Source organism: Amyelois transitella, chromosome 7, assembly GCF_032362555.1.
Source record: "Amyelois transitella isolate CPQ chromosome 7, ilAmyTran1.1, whole genome shotgun sequence".
In the NCBI taxonomy this organism is placed as follows: Eukaryota; Metazoa; Arthropoda; class Insecta; order Lepidoptera; family Pyralidae; genus Amyelois; species Amyelois transitella.
In genome coordinates, this window is record NC_083510.1 from 7863208 (window position 1) to 7872265 (window position 9058).

Here is a 9058-nt window from a genome sequence, read left to right on the forward strand (position 1 = left end):
TCAATTTCGAAGGCTCTGGGTTGTGATCATTATTTAATCTGCGCCTCATCGTGGCTTAGTGGTTTGTAAATTGAAATACAGATTTTGAGCATTTCATTGCCCTCGTTGGTGGTTTGATGTATGGAAGGCGGTTTCATTTGGAAGTAGATAATGTTTGCAGGTAAACAATATTCATACTAGGAATTGAAAGAAAAATCGCATTTGTAATTTTATGAAATTTTTTTGCTTTAAAAAATAGTTATTATGGAAATGACTTAGGATTCTATACCTAGATATTATACTAATGAAGTTCAGATGCAGGGTTGTTTCCGGGCAGTGCTGTGTGGTTCCCGGCACCAATACAAAAAAAAATTAGACTAATCCATCTCTTTCCGAATGGATGTCGTAAAAGGCGACTAAGGGATAGGCTTACAAACTTGGGATTCTTTTTTAGGCGATGGGTTAGCAACCTGTCACTATTTGAATCTCAATTCTATCATTAAGCCAAATAGCTGAACGTGGCCATTCAGTCTTTTCAAGACTGTTGGCTCTGTCTACCCCGCAAGGGATATAAACGTAACCATATGTATGTATGTATGTAAGTTCAGATTGTGACGTTGTTGTCAAGTTATTTTTTGAAAAACCATATAAAAAATAACAAAAATAACCATCCGAATTTTTTTGTGTAAAATTATGGTTCAACAAATATTCTCAATTGTTTGATAAAGCGTGGAGTTTATCCTATTTACTTGGTTCAGGACTAAGGGCGCAATCACACCAACCGTAATTAGTAAAGCGCATTGTTCACTTTCGCGAATCTCAGCATAGCGCAAGACATCCGAGCCTGACAGGGTAATGAGCTCACGTGACCCGTCAGAGGCAGCCGTCGACCCAACAATTTCCGGGGACTGACGAACGCGCTTCCAATTTCAAACCTCGCTTAGCAGCTCTTTTCATCTTGCTTTTTCTGATTCATTTATACATGTTCTCAAATAGCTCTGTACCTGAAACAAATATGTGTAAAAGAGATTTAGTATTATGTTTGTGAGCAAGGTAATGATTTGAACTCCTGTGTGACACTTGCTCCAAATAATTCACTGTTGACTGGTTTTGTTGTTGCAGCTTATTTATATTTTAAAAGTTTGTACAACAGTAACTATTCTGTTCATATAGCAAACCTAATTTGTTTCAATTCTATACGCCTATGAACAATTAGTGTTTAAGTTTTACTTACCCAGTATAGGTTAATACTCAAAACGAAAGCAATCTTATAATACTACCTAATTACAAATCCAAAACCTACAAAATTTTTTAGAAATTTGACGATAATGATATATCGTCAAATTATGAAAATATAACGATATTGATACCTATACTTTTACGTTCCATTCGTATTCTAAATACACAACTTACTTATGCTATGCTAGAACTCTAAAAATAGGAAATATTATTTTGATTTATCCATAAAGACTATAAAAATACCTATTACGCCTTTTCTATTGAACAATGGACGGCAGATATTTCGAAAGGTCAAAGAACTAGGATCTGAACAATGAGATCTTATGACAGGGTAATTGATATCGACTAGAATTCTTTTGTTCCGTCTTAAAAATTAAATTCCAACAGAAGAATAATTATATGATGCAAGTTATTATAAACATGCATATTTCCGTGACTTAAACTGTAATCAAATTTGACTAAGGCTCTCCAGCAAAGGTTTCGGAGGACAGACGGGAGTCGTTTCATGTTAAAATCTGACTTGCCCAATCCAGGGTCGGGGTTATTGCTGTACATCGGGTCAGAGAGGTGAGAATGCTATGGGGACTGAAACCAAGAAAAAATTTCCGAAAATACAATACCTATTTACAAGATTTCGACTACTTAGCACACTTGTTGTACACATAGAAATTATTTTGTTAGTGAAACTTAACATGGTAAAAATTAACTCTTAATTGATCACCTTATCCTTCAGTCTTACGTTAGTTTAGGAACAAAATTACATTTAGTTGCAGGCAATATTTAATTGCATGTAAAGATATTTGTCTTTATCTCCCAAACACCTTAAGAACCTTCATAAATACTGGATTATAACTATTCAGATTGCAACTTTCCAATTGTGTTATCTCTTTAATTGCTCAAACGTCGTCATTCATCCACACTGATCGGTTTACTTGCAAACTTTGACCATTTTGCCCGTAGAGAATTTCATTTTAGATCTGATATGAAGTTGGCAACAGGCAAGCCGGTTGCAATTGCGAAACTATTCAATAAACTCGGCCGGGAGTAGATTTCACCTTGCTTGTTGTCTCCTGAAATGTTACTTCAAAGATTTACGCCACATTTATAAAGCATATATTATCATGTCTTCTCTCTTTTTTATCACTTAGATTAAATTTAAACTAAGATAGAAAAGGAAGATAACAAGTAAATAATCCCGGTGGTTACCAAGTGGTAGGTGGCTGGTTCGTGCTCACGCATGTCATTTCAGATACATCTGAATAATTTTAAACGTGGTAATAAGTCGTTACTGTTTGGTTTCTTGCCTCGTCAGGGTTCATCTAGGTACTTAATTATTCCCTTGAATGCACATCAGAATTTAACGACAAAAATACTTGAATAACATTTTATGTACAAATAAAAACATACGTTACTGCAAGCTTTTGCTTACACATCACTTAGCTAAATCCGTTCTTTGCTAGTTAAAAGCTGCAATCTCCTATTTTACTGCAACCACAGACGGCCGTAAATCAGACTTTTGTTAACGGCTAGTAGTAGACCACTATTCAAATGAAAAATTGCGTTTTGTTTCAATATAATATTTATGTAAACTGCGTATGCTGTTGTTTGCGGGACAGTATAGAACCCATTATATCTAGATCTAACCTAGACTCTAGTATTTCGTAGACAAAAACGAAAAGCTAAAAATTTACCAGAGTGGGTTGTTTTTGTGTCAGCCAACATCTTAAGAAGTCTATACTTACTCTCCTGAAAAAGTGGTAGTGGTCTTGGATCACATGTGAATTATTTGCGGCTTTTGCAATATTTTTCCACTTCTCTCTGTTCATGGCACTGCGCATACAATGTATAATGGGACAACTCATAAAAAACATGATGAACATGTGGAGTTCACATACAAGTACCACAGAGATTACTACGCGTCGCGACGCCGCGCTTTGTGCTGCGTGCCCCCCACCACCGCGCGAGTTACACTGTGACGCGTATTAGGTGTGAAATTAATTAATATTGTATAAATTCATGTAAATTTTGTAAAATAAATCATTCTCATTACACATCTTTCTACTGGTATTTCATTTTGAGTAGTCCAAGCACACAACAATTGGTGACCCCGATTCAAAAAAAAAAAGAAAAATATTCAAGAAAATGGAAAGAAAGGAAGAATATACTGACGCGTCCGCCTCTCCGGAAGCAGTTGCAAGGGAAGTCTCCACCATTTCTCTTCAGTCAAGAATACCATCATTTTGGCGAGCACAACCGAAACTGTGGTTTGCACAATTTGAGGCCGTGGTATCATCATACAAGACCAGCGAAGATCAGAAATATAATCTCGTTATCGCCGTATTAGAAAGAACAGACATCGAGCAAGTGAGCGATATCATCTGCAATCCCCCATCTGCTGGAAAATATCAGGCTCTGAAGAAGAGATTGTTGTCGGTGTACGAGGAATCAGAGTCCAAACAATTTCAAAAGCTGTTAGGAGGATTAGAACTGGGAGAACAGAAGCCTTCACAACTTCTTCGTGTTATGCGAGATTTATCCGGAACAAAAGTCGCTGATGATGCCCTGAAAGTTCTGTGGATGGGACATTTACCGTCACAAGTACGAGCCGTGCTGTCTGTCAGCACAGAATCCTCGCTCGACACCATGGCCACGATGGCAGACAAAATGATGGAGCACACAGAACAAACCGTAGCAGAAATTCGACAGGATGCAACCCCTGGAAGCAGCAGCGGAGCACAAAACAATTTGCAATTTCAAGTATTAAGCAAACAAATAGAAAAGCTTACACTCGAGATTGCCGCTCTCAAGGAAGATCGATCCAGATTTCGTGGTCGTCAGCCCTTTAGAAACCCCCGTCGAAACAAATCGTCAACAAGATCGAAGTCGAGAAATGGAAGAAAACCAGGTGACCCAGAATGGGAGTGCTCCTACCACTATCGTTTCGGTGATAGGGCCAGAAAATGCCAGTCACCCTGCGCTCGACGACGGTCGGAAAACTAGAAGCAACATCGACGGTGGCGGGCGTTGGTGTTATTAAAGGGAGTAACCGCCTCTGCATCAGGGAGCTGAACACAAAGGAGCGTTTTCTCGTTGACACCGGCGCAGACATATCTGTATTAGCAGCAAGAAACAGAAAACAAACTCCGAGCAACACCTACAAACTGTACGCAGCGAACAATACGCCGATACGAACCTACGGAGAGAAAACTATAGATCTCAACATAGGACTTCGTCGCACATACAGATGGACTTTCATCGTTGCCGACGTACAGACATCTATACTGGGGGCAGATTTTTTACGAAATCACAAGTTACTCGTCGATCTACATCAAAAGAAACTCATAGACAGCGTCACCGATTTGAAGATAGAAGTCATAGAAACAACAAGTGATCAGCCGTCAGTATACATCATAGACAAAAATCACATATATCAAGATATCTTAAAAAAATATCCCGATGTACTACGCCCGATGTCATTGAGAGAACCAACAAAACATAGCGTTACACATCACATCGAAACCACCGGCCCCCCACTCTTCGCCCGGCCTCGACCCCTACCACCCGACAAGTACAAAGCAGCCAAGATGGAGTTCGAGAAAATGATGGAGATGGGTATTTGCCAACCGTCCAAAAGTCCATGGGCAAGTCCATTGCACGTCGTCACTAAGAAAAATGGCTCACTTCGTGTTTGTGGAGACTACAGAAGACTTAACGCCGTGACTGTACCCGACCGTTATCCCATACCAAGAATTCAAGACTTCACATACAGATTGCACAATAAGAAAATATTTACGAAATTGGACTTGAAAATGGCATACTATTGGATCCCAATCAAAGATGAAGATAAAGCAAAGACAGCCATAATTACACCGTTTGGACTCTTCGAATTTAATTGCATGACGTTTGGTCTACGAAACTCAAGCCAAACATTCCAAAGATTCATGCACGAGGTACTGCGAGGCTTGGATGACATCGTATATTCATTCATCGACGATTTATTAATATTTTCAAATACTCCGGATGACCACAAAAAGCACATAGAACAAGTCCTGGAACGCCTAAGTAAATATGGAGTATCGTTAAATATCGAGAAATGTGAATTCGGAAGAAACAAAATTGAATTCCTCGGTTATCAAGTCTCAGTGGAGGGGATAACACCGACCGATGAACGCACGCGCGCCATCTCTAACTATCCGAAGCCAAACACTGTGCAAGATCTCAGAAGATTTCTCGGCATGGTCAACTTCTATCGTGACTGCCTACCTCATCAAGCTGAACATCAATATGAACTGAACAAGTACTTGCATAACGCCAAGAAAAACGATAAGACGCCGATAATATGGACAATTGAAGCAGAAACAGCTTTCGATACATGCCGACAAAGCATTCTCGAAGCCACCACATTATCGCATCCAATGCCCGGTGCACCGTTATCATTGATGACCGACGCATCTGACTGCAGTTTGGGCGCAGTGCTACAACAGAAAGAAAAAGATGCATGGAAACCACTCGCATTTTTCTCAAAGGCTATGAGCGAAACGCAACGGCGATACAGCGTGTACGATCGCGAATTACTAGCTATGTACACCGCTGTCAAACACCTACGTCGACTTATAGAGGGGAGTGAAATAACTATTTACACCGATCACAAGCCGCTAGTAAACGCCTTAACAAGACCGCCGAGCAGCAGTGACACACCGAGAAGAGAGAGACAACTCCATTATATTAGCCAGTTTTGTACAAAAATCAAATTCATACATGGAGAGAGAAACCAAGCTGCAGATGCCATGTCACGTATAGAAGAAATAGAATTGCTCACATGGATAGATTACGAAAAATTATCACAAGAACAGAGAAAAGATGTCACCCTGCAAGATTTGAGAAAACATCCAAAGTTAACCTTTGCCGACAAAATTTTTGCAGGCGTCACTCAACCTATCACATGCGAAACATCGACGGGAAAAAATCGACTTTATCTACCGAAAGCTTTTCGTTACGCTGCTTTCAAAGCGCAACACGAATTAAGCCATCCAGGAATACGCACATCGAGAAGAATAATGACTTCAAAATATTTTTGGCCGTCGATAAACAAGGACGTCGGAACATGGGCCAAATCCTGCATTGGGTGTCAGCGTGCGAAAATTCATAGACACGTAGTCAGTCCCTTGGGCGAGTTTTCACCGGCAAGAAGATTTGAACATATACATACAGACATCGTTGGACCTCTGCCGATCTCGCAAGGTTACCGCTATCTCGTGACGATAATCGATCGCAATACAAACTGGATGGAAGCTATACCGGTCAAAGAGATCACCGCCAATATTGTTGCTCAAGCTGTCTACGAAGGATGGATATCGAGATTTGGATGTCCCATAAGAATCACCACGGACCAAGGCCGACAGTTCGAGTCATCTTTATTCAATGCACTAATGAAGAAATGTGGTATAAGGCGCATAAGAACTACAGCTTATCATCCTCAAGCTAATGGAAAAGTGGAAAGATTCCATCGCACATTGAAGGCGGCATTGATGGCCAGAGACGCAATTTCAAAGTGGAAAGAAGATTTACCCACAGTTTTGCTTGGCTTACGCACTGCACTTCGTGATGACAACACTAGTCCTGCACTGATGACTTATGGTTCTACGCTACGAGTCCCGTTCGATTTCTTTGTACCTACGAAGTCAAAGAATGAAGACGCCGAATTCATCCGTCAGTTTACAGAGACAATGTCAACATTCACACCTGTACAGAGAAAAATCGCATCGAGCAAGAATCTCTTTGTATATAAGGAATTGTCAAATTGCAGTCATGTATTCGTTCGCAATGACACCGTAAGAAGCCCGTTAACAGCGCCATATGACGGCCCATACAAAGTGATTGAGCGACACAGCAAACATTTTAAGATTGAATTGCCTCTACGAGCATCCAACATATCCATAGATCGACTCAAACCGGCGCACATAATCAATCTAGACGACAACATAGCAGCGAACGCGCAACAGAGCCATCCCCACTCTTCGGAACCCGCACCCGCGGCAAACACAGGTCCGCGCGCGCCGTCGGTTCACACACCGAGTGCGCCAAAACCACGCATTGTCATGAACAAGCCAAGAACACAGGAGACATTAACTAATTCGAAGACATCAAGATATGGAAGAAAAATCAAACCTAGTGTACGCTTCGCTTGAAGGGGGATAATGTGGAGTTCACATACAAGTACCACAGAGATTACTACGCGTCGCGACGCCGCGCTTTGTGCTGCGTGCCCCCCACCACCGCGCGAGTTACACTGTGACGCGTATTAGGTGTGAAATTAATTAATATTGTATAAATTCATGTAAATTTTGTAAAATAAATCATTCTCATTACACATCTTTCTACTGGTATTTCATTTTGAGTAGTCCAAGCACACAACAAACATTATTATGCATATTTTTTAACTGTCAACTGCCTACTTTTATTCCTAGATGTAAAATTGTATTTCTTCTCCATAAGTGGGAATGGGTCTAAAGTCAGGACAAAGAAGAAAGTAGCACAATAAATAAACAAAACAATTGTGTTCTTAGACAACAGCAAAAACAAATGACTATTACTACGTACTTACTATTTACAAGTACAAGTAAGTTGATTTCACGGTAAAAACGAGAAATTTCCTATTGATAACGTAGTGCATTGTTATATCGTTAAAATGTAACTAAGTATTTTATTTTTTACTATAATCGAGTCATTTCACAGGCTGCATGTCAATTGATATTTATATTTTATATCAATACATATAATATATAACAGTAAATAAAATGTATGTACATTGAGTATATTTTCAAAAAATAATTTATAACGATAGTAACCGATCATGAATTTAGAAAAAAAAAGTCTGTTTGTTTGTACAACCGAATTTCCGGAAATACTGAACGGATTTGAATGAAACTTTTTTTGTTGTATAGCTCTTAGGCCTGACCAACATATAGGGTATAATTTATTTTGGAATCGGGAACACCCGATATCGAACCATAACAAATCAGCTAAACTATAGGAAATATCGATATGACGTCTTAACAAAAGTTTGGCGAATAAAAATCGACCTGATGCAGAATCCTTATAGACCAGTTAAATCATCCGAATTATGGAAAAGACGTCTTAACGATAGTTGTTCAACCTGATGAACTTTTTCTTTTGGCGAAAAAAATGGAAGCTCTGCACATTGTGATGTAGAAGCCAAAGGGACCAGCTCTATAATAGGAGTATATACCGAAATTTGAAAAATACCTTCGACAAATTAATGCCTCCTAGTATGAATATATAGTACATAAGAAGGTAAACAGCATCCAGTAGCTAGATGACTTACAGCAGACTGACACGAACATGTTTATATTTTGGCAACACGATTGACTCAGTAATGAAACATTATTTGAATAATTACAAGACAAGCACTGTCTAGATAAACAATTATGTCTGTGTGAATAAATTGCAAGTCACTACCTGACATCAACCAGTTCTAGGTAATGTACCTCTCTGCAATATTTAGATACATCAATCTGATATGAAGAAAAATACACAACACAACAATAGTCAAGAGAGCTTGCATGAAAGATCTAGCTCTTAATACCTCTTTCTACCCCTCTGGAAAAATACTGATTGTATGTATGTATGTACGAAATATACACGGAAAAAAGGGAAGTCTATTAAAAACATTCGTTTCGCTGTAATATGAGTCATTGTTGGAATTTAAAACTGCGATAAAAAGTATACTTCAAATTGATCGCACTTTGCTGCAGACAATCAATAAATAGTCAATATTTAAACGTTCCATGTTCAGTTCAAAACAAATAGATGATAGTTG